The sequence below is a fragment of the Mobula birostris genome, chromosome 19 (genome assembly GCF_030028105.1).
Source record: "Mobula birostris isolate sMobBir1 chromosome 19, sMobBir1.hap1, whole genome shotgun sequence".
Classification (NCBI taxonomy): Eukaryota; Metazoa; Chordata; class Chondrichthyes; order Myliobatiformes; family Myliobatidae; genus Mobula; species Mobula birostris.
The window spans coordinates 67,557,467-67,572,753 of NC_092388.1; the positions used below are offsets into that span (position 1 = coordinate 67,557,467).

At 43.6% G+C, this 15,287-nt stretch overlaps 1 protein-coding gene across 1 annotated transcript in view; it reads left to right on the plus strand.

Moving 5' to 3' along the window:
* LOC140212370 (rab effector MyRIP-like) overlaps positions 1 to 15,287 on the plus strand; it is a 349,832-nt gene that overhangs the window by 60,743 nt on the left and 273,802 nt on the right. The window lies entirely within an intron of this gene.

Here is a 15,287-nt window from a genome sequence, read left to right on the forward strand (position 1 = left end):
TTAGTGGCAATCCACTGGCATATGGGTTGGTTGCTGTTGGAAACCTATGACTGTGATAGCTGATTCCTCTGACCCTTCCTTTCTGATATCAAGTAGGCCTTTGCCTCTCTGGGCATATCTATATCATTGCATTTCTCAAAAGTGGAATAGGTGCAGTGTTGGTACACATATTGGGAGCAGCACAATGTTGTGCATATTGTTAAACACCGCCACCCTGCTTTCATCTATAAACTTCATTCTCTTTAGTAATAGAGCATTAAACTTTTGCATTTTCTGTTTTCTGTTGGTGTGTCCCAGTGTCTGTTTTCTGTTGGTATGTCCCAGTGTCTGATTTCTGTCTGAATATCCAGTGCCTGATTTCTGTCGGTGTGTCCCAGTGTCTCTGTTTTCTGTCTGTATGTCCCAGTGTTTCCATTTTCTTTCTGTGTGTCCCAGTGTCTGTTTTCTTTCTGTGTGTCCCAGTGTCTGTTTTCTTTCTGTGTGTCCCAGTGTCTGTTTTCTGTCTGTATGTCCCAATGTCTCTGTTTTCTTTGTGTGTCCCAGTGTCTGTTTTCTGTCGGTATTTCTCAGTGTCTGTTTTCTTTAGGTTTGTTCCTGTGTTTTTTTTCTTAGGTAGGTTCCAGTGCCTTTGATTCCGATGCTTCTCAAACCACCGTATTGAAGTACTGTGTCTGTAATTTTGGAGTGCCGATGCCATGGACTGAAGGAATATACAATTGGAGAACAAGCTCTGGTTCTCTGTATGTTACACAGCCCCACTGGTTCTCACACACAGTTTGCTTCTGATCTGAGGGACAAGTCAGAACAGTGGGGATAGCCCCCACTGGAAAACATAATATTTGAACTCGCCTCCAGATTTTTTGAGACTTGTGACTTCCAGTACATATTCTCTCTCAGCCCTGAATCAATACACTGAGTATTATTTACATACTAGTTACATGCAAGATATTTTGTCCAGTGATTTGCCTTCTACTTCCTTATATTCCCATTTAGAGGGATATGCAAGGTGTGGCAGGGAGCCACCTGGCTGTATATGGTCAGAGGAATTACTACACTTCCCGCGCTCTCTCGCAGCTTTACCCTCATGTTCACCTGACAATCATAACCGATGGTGTTGCTGCCACACTCTAGACCTCTGATTGCTCCCCAGCCCACAGTTTCATGTTCAGTACTTTATTTAATGGCTCACAGGGTGGAGATATGGCTCTGCCAAAGGAGGTGAATGGCACTTCGTCCTTCTGCTAGCCTGCAGCTCACGGTACAAGGTGTAGAACCTGCTTAGCAATAGTTACTTTGGTTTATCCACATTCGATGCTGCTCATAGTTTGGTCTCCAACACATTGAAAGAATTAAGTGTAGCTTGGGTGACCAGTCTGCAGCTGACGGCTCTTCAGGCTGAAAGGGTCAGATAACCAGCCTTTCTCTTTGTGTTGGACAGGGATTTCACTGCCTGTATCTTCTCCCCAGGACCACATGGCTGCTCCAATTCCCCCCACAGTGCACAGACATTCCGGTTTGTCATTGTAGGCCAGGATGAGAACTCGGGGACTCCTGGGCACTGTGGCTTGAGGAGCTGGCAAGGCCTGTTCCCGTTTCATCTCAATAAATAAATCGATTCCTGATGAAAGATCTTCTGCCTGCAATATTAACTCCAATTTTCTCTGACATAATGGCAGATTATTTCTAGCACTTCCTGCTTTACAGTCTACTCTCTGAATCAGCACCTTGAAAAGACTTTTCCACGGTGTTTGTCCGCTCATGGGAAGTCCCACAAATGGAAACGGGCCCTTCAGTCCCCTGAACCCATGCTGGTCAGCAAGCATCAGTTTTACGTGAATCGTTCCCTTAATCCACTTTCTCCCCACGTCCCATCAGGTTCCCTCACTTACCTATACACCAGGGATCATTTCCAGGGACAATTAAACCACAAGTCTGCACATTTTTGAGATGCGAGAAGAATCTGAGCTCCCGGAGAGTCCCAAGTGGTCACAGCGTGAGTTTGCAGACTCAGTAGTCGGGCTGCTGTGTTCTGCCTCTCCTTTAGAACTGTGCCACCTGGTTTATCTTCACATTTCACCTTCCACATACGTGCCTTTCAGCCAGCCTTCTTGCAGTCTCTACTCTACAACTATATATATGACATGGGAGCTGAATGTCCAAGGATATCGGGTATGTTGGAAAGATAGGTTAGTAGGCAGAGGGGGTTGTGTGGCTCTGTGTATAAGAAATAATATTAAACCATTGGAAGGAGATGACGTAGGTTTGGAAGGTATAGAGTCTCTATGGGTTAAGTTGAGAAATGGCAAGGGTAAAAGGACCCTAATGGCAGTTGTATACAGGCCTCCAAACAGCAGCCATGGTGTGGATTACAAAGTACAACAGGAGATAGAAAAGGCGTGTCAGAAAGGCGATGTCATGATAATCGTTGGGGATTTTAACATGAGAGTGGATTGGGAAAACCAGGCCAGTACTGGACATCAAGAGAGAGAATTTGTAAAATGTCTAAAGGATGGCTTTTTCGAACAGCTTGTTGTTGAGCCCAATAGGGGATCGGCTGTGCTGGATTGGGTGTTGTGCAATGATCTGGAGGTGATAAGAGAGCTTAAGGCACCCTAAGGAAACAGTGATCACAATATGATCGGTTCACATTGAATTTGAGAGGGGAAAAAATAAAATCCAATGTGTTGGTATTTCAGGAAATTACAATGGCATGAGAGGGGAACTGGCCGAAGTTGACTGGAAAGGGACATTTGCAGGAAGGACAGCAGAACAGCAATGGCTGGAGTTTCTGCGAAAAATGAGGGAAGTACAAGACAGATATATTCCAAATAAGAAGGAATTTTCAAAGGGAAGAAGGACACTATGTGGCAGACAACTGAAGTTAGAGTCAAAGTAAAAGCAAAGCAGAGGGCATACGAGGAAGCCAGAGCCAGTGGGAAGACAGAGGATTGGGGAGCTTTTAAAAACTTGCAGAAGAAAATTAAGAAGGTCATTCAGAAGGAAAAGATGAATTATGAAAGGAAGCTGGCAACTAAAATCAAAGAAGATACTAAAAGATTTTTTAGGTACATAAAGGGTAAAAGAGAGTCAAGGATAGATATAGGACTAATACAAAATGACATTGGAGATATTGTAATGAGAGATGCAGAGATGGCAGAGGAACTGAATGTATATTTTGCAACAGTCTTCACAGTGGAAGATGCCTGCAGAATATCAGAATTAGAAGAGGGTGAGGGAAGTGAAGTTTGTGTAGTGAAAATTATGACTAAGAAGGTGCTCAGGAAGTTTAATGGTCTGAGGGTGGATAAATCTCCTGGACCTGATGGAATGCACCCTCGGGTTCTGAAGGAAGTAAGTGGAGAGATTGTGGAGGCATTAGCGATGATCTTTCAAGAATCTATAGATTCTGGCATTGCACTGGATGACTGGAAAATTGCAAATGTTACTCTGCTGTTTAAGAAAGGTGGGAGGCAGCAGAAAGGAAACTATAGACCTGTTAGCCTGACATCAGTGGTTGGGAAGTTGCTGGAATTGATTGTTAGGGATGAGATTACGGAGTACCTGGAGGCACATGACAAGATAGGCCAAAGTAAGCATGGTTTCCTGAAAGGAAAACCCTGCCTGACTAACCTACTGCAATTCTTTAAGGAAATTACAAGCAGGGTAGACAAAGAAGATGCAGTAGACGTGGTGTACTTGGATTTTCAGAAGGCCTTTGACAAGGTGCCGCACCATGAGGCTGCTTAGCAAGAAAAGAGCCCATGGAATTACAGGGAAGTTACTAGCATGGATGGAGCATTAGCTGATTGGCAGAAAACAGAGAGTGGGAATAAAGGGATCTAATTCTGGCTGGCTACCAGTTACTAGTGGAGTTCCACAGGGATGCTGCTTTTTCGATGTATGTCAATGATTTGGACTATAGGATTAATGGATTTGTGGCTAAATTTGCCGATGATACAAAGGTAGGTGGAGGAGCGGGTAGTGTTGAGGAAACAGACAGTCTGCAGAGAACTTAGATTGTTTAGGGGAAATGGGCAAAGAAGTGGCAAATGAAATGCAATGTTGGAACGTGTATGGTCATGCACCTTGGTGGAAGAAATAAACAGGCAGACTATTATTTAGAATGGGGAGAGAATTCAAAATGCAGAGATGCAAAGGGACTTGGGAGTCCTTGTGCAAGATTCCCTGAACATTAACCTCCAGGTTGAGTCGGTTGTGAAGAAGGCGAATGCAATGTTGGCATTCATTTCTAGAGGTACAGAATATAAGAGCAGGGATGTGATATTGAGGCTCTATAAGGCACTCGTGAGACCACACTTAGAGTATTGCGTGCAGTTTTGGGCTCCTTATTTTAGAAAGGATGTACTGACATTGGAGAGGGTTCAGAGAAGATTCACAAGAATGATTCCAGGAATGAGAGGGTTACCATATGAGGAACGTCTGGCAGCTCTTGGGCTGTATTCCCTGGAGTTCAGGAGAATGAGGGGGGATCTCATAGAAACATTCTGAATGTTAAAAGGCCTGAACAGATTAGATATGGCAAAGTTATTACCCATGGTAGGGGATTCTAAGACAAGAAGGCACAACTTCAGGATTGAATGACGTCCATTTAGAACTGAGATGAGGAGAAATTACTTTAGTCAGGGGGTGGTAAATCTGTGGAATTTGATGCCAGGAGCGGCTGTGGAGGCTAAGTCATTGGGAGTATTTAAGGCAGAGATAGATAGGTTCTTGATTAGCCAGGGCATCAAAGGGTATGAAGTGAAAGCAGGGAAGTGCAGATGACTGGAAGAATTGGATCAGCCCACGATTGAATAGCGGAGCAGACTTGATGGGCTGAATGGCCTACTTCTGCTCCTATATCTTATGGTCTTATGTATGTACTCGATCCAAAACATCAAGCTTACCGTTGTCTTTACGGATGCTGCTTAACCCTCTGAGTTTCTCCAGCAGTAAATTTGTTTCTCCAGTCCAACATCTGCTGTCCCTTTTGTGTCTCCAGCTGTTTGCTGTCTGGCCTCAAGTCAGTTTCTTATTCGCTTTTCCAAATCCTGAAATTTCACATTAAACATCATCGGCACCCTGATGGGGTAAATGTTAGCTTGCCTATGGGCCGGGTCTGTTGTATTTCACTTGTTCACGCCTAGATTTCTTTTTTTCCTTTGCCTGGTCGATAACAGCTTTTACATTGTGCTCTATTCACTTTTCCAGATTTGAATGCTCTGCTTGAGTTGGCCACCACACAGGTTCTTTGCCTTTCAGGACACGTCTCAGGAGGCTTGGTCTTATTCTTATTCAAAGTTGTGAGTGTTGTATGTTGTGAAATAATCATATTGGGTTAAGCCTAATTGCACCATCTCTGTGCAATGCCTGTTCCGAAGTGTGTTTCCGTTCATCGTCAAATTAAGCAGTGGTGTTTAATGATGAATTGGAATTTCAGGATTGTGCATATTTTATCAATGCGGTGAGTCATGAATGAAACATGTTTGGAATAAAGTGTAGAAAGATCTGCCTGATGAATGAGTCATGCTTTTCAATTGAAAGCAAATTGGAAGGGGGAATGCTTGTTCACAAAACCAACATCCACAAAAGTTTGTGCATTATTGAGAGCCCTGGCTCCAGGTTAAGTAATGGGTTATTTACTTAGATTTCTGTGTTTTGTTTTCAGACCTCTGTGATCTCCTTCCCTTATCACCCTGGTTCCACCTCTTTATCAAGGTCCCTGAGCTCCTTGAATTCCTGATCTGTTGATCATCACCAGCCCCAGCAGAGAGGGACACACCACCAGCTCACGTGGCTCTCAAACCTGGCAATCTCTAACCTTTTGAGATGTTCCTCATAACCAATGACTTTGATCAAGTTATTCGTCTTATGCACTAAGGCTGCATTATTTAATCGGTTCTTCAGTTTTTGATTACGACACTCCTGGTGTGCTTTGCTGTCTCACGGGTTATATGTAAGTGATAGTGGGTGGCACTATTGGAGTAGGAGCCCATTGTCCCTCCCTCCCCCCCTTCCCTCATTACCCCTGAATTGTTGACAAGTTCACATTCCTTCAGGATGCTCTTGGAGATTTGAAAGCTTCTGTTTCAAATAATCTTGCATTTTGTTCCAATTGTTCAGAGGAGGGGGAATTAAACGGAGTGGAGCTGGTTTATTTTTGCAAGTTATTTTTGAATTCCCCTGTCAGCACTGGATCAGCATAAACCAGCAGCTTAATGTGGAATCACTGATAATTTTAAATTTCACAGAAGATGTAAGAGACTGCAGATGCTGGAATCTGGAGCAACAGATATCTGCTGGAAGAACTCAGAGAGTCATGCAATATTTGTGGGGTTGGGGAGGGGTCAGTTGGTGGGGAGGACGTTGCTGTTTCAAGTCAAAACCTTACATCAATTATATTTCGCAGAAATCGGGAGCTTAATAGCTAGCTCATTACACACTTCTATAAGTTATTTATCATCTGGTTCAAAGAAAACAGCATGATTACTTGCAGAAGAAAGCTTTCAGAAATGTATTTTCTTAAAAGAGATGTTCACTCAGGATGTGTCAGGGAACGTGGACATCATTAGAAAGGCCAGCATGTATTGCTACACCTCATTGCCCTTGTGAAGATAGTTGATGGTGGGACATGTCTTTGAATTAGTGCAGTCCTTCTGGTGAAGGGACTCACAGTGCTGTTAGGGAGGAAGTTGCAGGGTTTAGATCTAATGCTTTTGAAGGAACCAACAAAATCTTTCCAAGTTGGGATTTAATATGCCTTATGGGGCAACCTACATGTTATGTTCCCCTTCACTGACTACCTCAACCCTGCTGGCGTGCAGGTCGCTGGTTTTGGGAGGTACTGTTTGTGGCTGCATCTCCTAAACAATCTCAATTTGACTTAATGTCCATCAACTATTTTCTGTTCCTCCTTGAGTATTTACTGAAATGTCACACATTATATGACAGGTGTTCCAAATCATTGACAAAATCAAATGCAGATTCCTTCAAAGGGATGACACAAGAGACTACAGATTCACAAAAAGCTGGAGAAACTCAGCAATTCAGGCAGCAATGGAGGGAAAACAGGACAGCCAACATTTTAGGTCAGGACTCTTCAAAGAGGTTTTGGATTGTTGGTGCAGATGCTGAGCATTCCTTTGGCTGACACAGAAGTGTAATCAATGGGATTTCAAACTTAACTCAGAAACCTCTTGCTGGTTTAAGAATTTATAAAACCAAAGGCAGCTTTTTCTCATGTTACGGCCAAAAAGTTCTATTCAAAAGGTTCAAAGGAGCATCCAAACGAGCCAGATACATTTTGGAAACAAGTCCTGTGGACTGATGAAGTTAAAATAGATCTTTTTGGCCGCAATGAGCAAAGGTATGTTTCGAGAAACAAGGGTGCAGAATTTCGTGGAAAGAACTCCTCTCCAACTGTTAAGCATGGGGGTGGATCGATCATGCTTTGGGCTTGTGTTGCAGCCAGTGGCATGGGGAACATTTACTGGTAGAGGGAAGAATGAATTCAATTCAATACCAGCAAATTCTGGAAGCAAACATCACACTGTCTGTAAAAAAGCCAAAGATGAAAAGAGGATGGCTTCTACAACAGGATAATGAACCTAAGCACACCTCAAAATCCACAATGGACTACCTGAAGAGGTGCAAGCTGAAGGTTTTGCCATGGCCCTCACAGTCCCCTGACCTAAACATCATTGAGAATCTGTGGATAGACCTCAAAAGAGCGGTGCTTGCAAGATGGCCCAAGAATCTCACAGAACTAGAAGCCTTTTGCAAGGAAGAATGGGTGAAAATCCCCGAAACAGGAATTGAAAGACTCTTAGCTGGCTACAAAAAAGCATTTACAAGCTGTGATACTTGCCAAAGGGAGTGTTATTAAGTACTGCCATGCAGGGTGCCTGAACTTTTGCTTTGGGCCCTTTTCCTTTTTTGTTATTTTGAAACTGTAAAAGATGGAAATAAAAAAGTTTTCTTGCTTAAAATATTAAAGAGATGTGTCATCTTTAATGTTATGCCTTTTGGAAATCAGTTCATCTTTTACTTGCTTAGCTATTCACAGTAACAGAAATTTTGACTGGGGTGCCCAAACTTTTGCATGCCACTGTATGTCACCATATACTAACCTGAGATCCATTTTCTTGCAGGCATTCACAGTAGAACAAAGAAATACAGTTTAAAAATCAATGAAAAACTGCACACAAACAAAAATGGACACACAACCAATTTGCTAACGAAGACAAACTGTGCAACCAAAAAAACCTAGTAACAAAAATAAAAAAATAATAAATAATATTGTGGAGATGAGTTGTAGAGTCCTTGTAAGTAAGTACAAATGTTGCGGAATCAGTTTAGTGTTGAGGTGAGTGAAATTATCTATGCTGGTTTATGAGTCTGATTGTTGAAGGTAATAATTGGTCCTGAGGCTCCTGTACCTCCTCCCTGAAGATAGCAGCGAGAAGAGAGCTTGGCCTGGATGGTTGTGGACCTTGATGGTAGATGCTGCTTTCTTGTGGCATTACTCCTTACAAAGGTGCTTAGTGGTAGGAGGGCTTCTCCTGTGATGGACTGGGCTGTATCTACTACTTTTTGTAGGCTTTTCCATCATGGCTATTGGTGTTTCCGGCCAGGCCATGATGCAGCCGGCCAAGATACTGTGCATCTATAGAAGTTTCTCTGAGTTTTAGATGACATGCTGACCACCTGCACTTCTGATCCCCTGATGAGGACTAGCTGATGAACCTCCGGTTTCCTGCTCCTGTAGTCTGATCTCCCTCCTAGACACCAATCCATCACCACCTTTGGTTTGGTAATTCACCTTTTGGTTTGCAACTACAGTGTGCTTGTAGGTTGTACATACTCCAGCCATCTGTGCTGCCAGTGGGGGGAATGGATGTTTCAGGCTGGTGGATGGACTGCTAACCAGGTGAGATGTTTGGTCCTGTATGGTGCTGAGTTTGGGAGTTACTGGAGCTGCACTCATCCAGACTTGTGTGGAGTGTTCTATCACATTGCTGTCTTGTTCTTTGTAGACAGCACTTCCCAAACTTGCAATCACCTGCCATTGTATAATTTTTACCATCCCTACCTTCTTATTATGGCTTCTGCCCACTTTCTTTCCAGTCCTGATGAAGGGTCTCGGCCCAAAAAGTCTCCAGTTTATTCCCTTCCATCGATGCTGTCTGACCTGCTGAGTTCCTCCAGCATTGTGTGTGAGCTGCCAGGTCTGTCCATGTGGTAGATTTGTAGTGCCACTTTCACACAATGAATGAAAGAGACAGTAGGATATGTGATTATCAAACTCCACCCAAATCTATAGCCTTTGCAACAAAAGATAATGAAATAACTATTGTTGCATCACCAATTTATCCAAGTGGCCAGGAAATAAGGCAGCAAACTGTGAAGTACTTCCCTGCTGTGGATACTGCCTGATTGATAGGTTCTTCAAAAATTACTCTGTAGTAATTATCACTCTACAATAATGCTGTCAAGCTATTTAAAAATGAAAAATGATTCTTAAGTGAATTATTAAAAATAATAAGCGCTCTACAAAGATACTCTGGAGCTTGTGACATTGAGTGTACCCATTCCAGCGTCCTAAACATAAGCTGACAGGAATCTTATAGTTCAAAGTTCAAATTAAATTTAATTATCAAAGTATACATGTATGTCATTATAAAGAACCCTGAGATTCATTTTCTTGCAGACATACTTAATAAATCTATAGAATGATAACCATAACAGAATCAGTGAAAGACCAACCAACGAGTGTGTTCAACTGGAGTGTAGTGAAGCAAAGTAGAATAAAGAGAGTAAGGTAGAAGGGCTGAAATGTGTGCACCTCAATGCAAGAAGCATCAGCAACAAAGGTGGTGAACTGACAGCATGGATACATACATGGAATTATGATGTAGTGGCCATTACAGAGACTTGGCTGGCACCAGGGCAGGAATAGATTCTCAATATTCCTGGATTTCAGTGCTTTAAAAGGGATGGGGGGAAGAAGGGGAGGAGGGGTGGCGTTACTGGTCAGGGATACTATTACAGCTACAGAAAGGGTGAGTAATATAGCAGGATCCTCTTTTGAGTCAGTATGGGTGGAAGTCAGGAACAGGAAGGGAGCAGTTACTCTGTTGGGGGTATTCTGTAGGCCCCCTGGTAGCAGCAGAGATACAGAGAAGCAGATTGGGAGGCAGATTTTGGAAAGGTACAAAAATAACAGGGTTGTTATCATGGGTGACTTTAACTTCCCTAATATTGACTGGCACCTGATTAGTTCCAAGGGTTTAGATGGGGCAGAGTTTGTAAAGTGTGTCCAGGATGGATTCCTGTCACAGTATGTGGACAGGCTGACCAGGGGGTGTGCCATACTAGATCTAGTACTAGGTAATGAACCGGGTCAAGTCACAGATCTCTTAGTGGGTGAGTATCTGGGGGACAGTGACCACCGCTCCCTGGTCTTTATAATTATCATGGAAAAGGATAGAATCAGAGAGGACAGGAAAATTTTTAATTGGGGAAGGGCAAATTATGAGGCTATAAGGCTAGAACTTGCGGGTGTGAATTTGGTTGATGTTTTTGCAGGGAAATGTACTATGGACATGTGGTCGATGTTTAGAGATCTCTTGCAGGATGTAAGGGATAAATTTGTCCCAGTGAGGAAGATAAAGAATGGTAGCGTGAAGGAACCACGGGTGACAAGTGAGGTGGAAAATCTAGTCAGGTGGAAGAAGGCAGCATACATGAGGTTTAGGAAGCAAGGATCAGATGGGTCTATTGAGGAATATAGGGAAGCAAGAAAGGAGCTTAAGAAGGGGCTGAGAAGAGCAAGAAGGGGGCATGAGAAGGCCTTGACGAGTAGGGTAAAGGAAAACCCGAAGGCATTCTTCAATTATGTGAAGAAAAAAAGGATGACAGGAGTGAAGGTAGGACCGATTAGAGATAAAGGTGGGAAGATGCGTTGGAGGCTGTGGAAGTGAGCGAGATCCTCAGTGAATACTTCTCTTTGGTATTCACCAATGAGAGGGAACTTTATGATGGTGAGGACAATATGAGTGAGGTTGATGTTCTGGAGCATGTTGATATTAAGGGAGAGGAGATGTTGGAGTTGTTAAAATACATTAGGACGGATAAATCCCCGGGGCCTGATGGAATATTCCCCAGGCTACTCCACGAGGCGAAGGAAGAGATTGCAGAGCCTCTGGCTAGGATCTTTATGTCCTCGTTGTCTACGGGAATGGTACCGGAGGATTGAAGGGAGGCGAATGTTGTCCCCTTGTTCAAAAAAGGTAATAGGGATAGTCCGGGTAGTTATAGACCAGTGAGCCTTACGTCTGTGGTGGGAAAGCTGTTGGAAAAGATTCTTAGAGATAGGATCTATGGGCATTTAGAGAATCATGGTCTGATAAGGGACAGTCAGCATGGCTTTGTGAAGGGCAGATCGTGTCTAACAAGCCTGATAGAGTTCTTTGAGGAGGTGACCAGGCATATAGATGAGGGTAGTGCAGTGGATGTGATCTATATGGATTTTAGTAAGGCATTTGACAAGGTTCCACACGGTAGGCTTATTCAGAAAGTCAGAAGGCATGGGATCCAGGGAAGTTTGGCCAGGTGGATTCAGAATTGGCTCGCCTGCAGAAGGCGGAGGGTCATGGTGGAGGGAGTACGTTCAGATTGGAGGATTGTGACTAGTGGTGTCCCACAAGGATCTGTTCTGGAACCTCTACTTTTCGTGATTTTTATTAACGACCTGGATGTGGGGTTAGAAGGGTGGGTTGGCAAGTTTGCTGACGACACAAAGGTTGGTGGTGTTGTAGATAGTGTAGAGGATTGTCGAAGATTGCAGAGAGACATTGATAGGATGCAGAAGTGGGCTGAGAAGTGGCAGATGGAGTTCAACTAGGAGGAGTGTGAGGTGGTACACTTTGGAAGGACAAACTCCGAGACAGAGTACAAAGTAAATGGCAGGATACTTGGTAGTGTAGGGGAGCAGAGGGATCTGGGGGTACATGTCCACAGATCCCTGAAAGTTGCCTCACAGGTGGATAGGGTAGTTAAGAAAGCTTATGGGGTGTTAGCTTTCGTAAGTCGAGAGATAGAGTTTAAGAGTCGCGATGTAGTGATGCAGCTCTATAAACCTCTGGTTAGGCCACACTTGGAGTTCTGTGTCCAGTTTTGGTCGCCTCACTATAGGAAGGATGTGGAAGCATTGGAAAGGGTACAGAGGAGATTTATCAGGATGCTGCCTGGTTTAGAGCGTATGCATTATGATCAGAGATTAAGGGAGCTAGGGCTTTACTCTTTGGAGAGAAGGAGGATGAGAGGAGACATGATAGAGGTGTACAAGATAATAAGAGGAATAGATAGAGTGGATAGCCAGCGCCTCTTCCCCAGGGCACCACTGCTCAATACAAGAGGACATGGCTTTAAGGTAAGGGGTGGGAAGTTCAAGGGGGATATTAGAGGAAGGTTTTTTACTCAGAGTGGTTGGTGCGTGGAATGCACTGCCTGAGTCAGTGGTGGAGGCAGATACACTAGTGAAGTTTAAGAGACTGCTAGACAGGTATATGGAGGAATCTAAGGTGGGGGGTTATATGGGAGGCAGGGTTTGAGGGTCAGCACAACATTGTGGGCCGAAGGGCCTGTACTGTGCTGTACTATTCTATGTTCTATGTTCAAACTGCAAATACAAAAAGAAGAAATAATAATAATAAATAAATAAGCCTGATGGCTCAAAAGCCTGATGGTTGAGGAGTAATAACTGTTTCTGAACCGAATGGTGTGAGTCCTGAGGCTGCTGTACCTCCTTCCTGATGGCAGCAGTGAGTAGAGAATGTGACCTGGGTGATGGGTTCCCTGACGCTGGATGCTGCTTTCTTACAACCATGTTTCATGTAGATGTGCTCAATGGTTGGGAGGGCTTTACCCATGATGGTCTGGGCTGTATCCACTACTTTTTGTAAGAGACTGGGCCATATCCAATATATTTTGTAGGATCACTACTTTTTGAAGCTGTCTCTCTGTGCGTTCACTTTGGGGAGATTATATTGTATCAACCTGTAATGCAAAGACTAACTTATTTAATTACTTTAGTCTCTTTTCTGTACTGGTATAGCTTTCAATAATCACTATTTCAAGTGATGGGTCATCTCTCCCAACTGAGGGGGCGATGCTTCCAGTTATTGAAATAGATTAAATGAAGTTACTGTAGTTGAAATGGAACACATTTATACTGAGGAGTAAATTCTAACATTATAATTCTACAAAGGATTTCTAAGCATAAGAAGAATTCTTACAAACTAGAAAACCATATTAGTGAGTAGCAGATGAACCAGCTGTCCATTGTAGAAAGAATACTCTGGAAAGGAATCTTCTTGGAATGAGGTTGCAGAGTGGACTCTGTCCATCTCCATAACTCCTCTCCACTTCTATAAATATTGATGATGACCTCACCTGCATGTGCTGTTTTCATATCTGTATGCAGGAGCATCATATTAACACAGACAATATCAGTTAAGTCAATGGTAGGTTTCATGAGCCTGGACAGCATGGTTTCTCAAGGGGGTCAAGGAGGTGGGTAAATACTAAAGATTAACAGTGAGCATCTTCGACCTTGGACAGTTTATACAGAAGTGCTAAAAAGCTCAGTTTAGCACAGAGCCTCCTGAGCTGGACAGTGAATATCCATTACAAGCTTTTTAAATGTACAGCTGCTTCTCTTTGTTGTTATTGTTGCAGATATTTTGAGTTTGTTTAGAGAGGGATTTGAGTCATTCAGCATGGAGACAGGCTTTTTTAGCCCATCTGGTCTATGCCAACTTAGATTCCCATCTAATCTTCTCCAATTTTCCTGTACCTGGCACACAAACTTTTCCTACACATGTACTGTACATGTCCAAGGACTGGTTAAATGTGGTCAATGTGTCTGCCTCAACCACATCTTCTGGCAATTCATTTCATATACTGACCACCCCGGGTGAAAAATTTCTACTAAATTTCTTCTTGCTACTAAATTTCTCCCACCTTACCTTATTCTAGTTCCCCCTAATTCTGATTCCCCAACCCTTGGGAAAAAAACTGTGTGCATTGATCAAATCAATTCCCCCTGTGGTTTTACACACCTGTATAAAATCATCCTTCATTCTTCTGAAACCCCCTGGTTTCCTTGGCAGTGTAAGTCTGGGGAAGACGGTCTCAAGTGCCGCCAAACTCGTGAGATGGAGACGGTTTGTCCCACCCCAAACCCCGGTTTGTGTGGATGCTGTTACAAATTAGTGCCATGAAATAACCGGAAGTACACTGCGTACGATTAAAGGAATTATATTATTAAATCTTAACTAAAGGGTTAGTAAAGAATAACAAACAGAAAAGGGCCCATTCTAATTAAACAGTGAAATGTGCAAAAGTTGGAGCTGATCTTGAACTTCTCTGTCACTCACACGCTGGGCCCTCGGTCAGTGTGAACACCCTCACCACCTTCCGAATGTCACTCACGCACTGGGCCCTGGGTCAGTGTGAACACCCTCACCACCTTCCGAATGTCACTCACGCACTGGGCCCTGGGTCAGTGTGAACACCCTCACCACCTTCCGAACGTCACTCACACGCTGGGCCCTGGGTCAGTGTGAACACCCTCACCACCTTCCGAATGTCACTCACGCACTGGGCCCTGGGTCAGTGTGAACACCCTCACCACCTTCCGAACGTCACTCACACGCTGGGCCCTGGGTCAGTGTGAACACCCTCACCACCTTCCGAACGTCACTCACAATCCATCTCCAACAAACGGGTCTCCCACTGGATCATAGGCTGTGACTGGTTCTCCCCAGCATCTTCTCTCTATATATCCTCTCGAACAAAAGCCCAAGACCAACCTTATTGTCCCTCAACAAAAAAACCTCCCACTAATTGGATGGCACACATTCCACATCGTCCCTTATCTTCAACAATAACCCAAACAGGCTGACAGCAGAACAGACTGATCTTACAGAGCTGCTAAATGAAATACCTACAGCATACCAGTAAAGATGTGAACCAGGGTACAACACTTCTATTCACCAATGAAAACTGTCTCAACTTGCTCAACCTCTCTCCATCGTTCAGTCCTGGCAAAGTCCTTATAAATCTGCTCTGCACTGCTTCCAGCTTAATGGCATCCTTCCTATATCAGAGTGACCAAGACCGAATGCAATATTCCTAATGCAACCTCACAGATGTCTTGTGCAAGTGTGACTTTGGGAAGTGGCTTCAGTGAAGCACTGGGCAGAGTGTTTGCAGAATTAAAT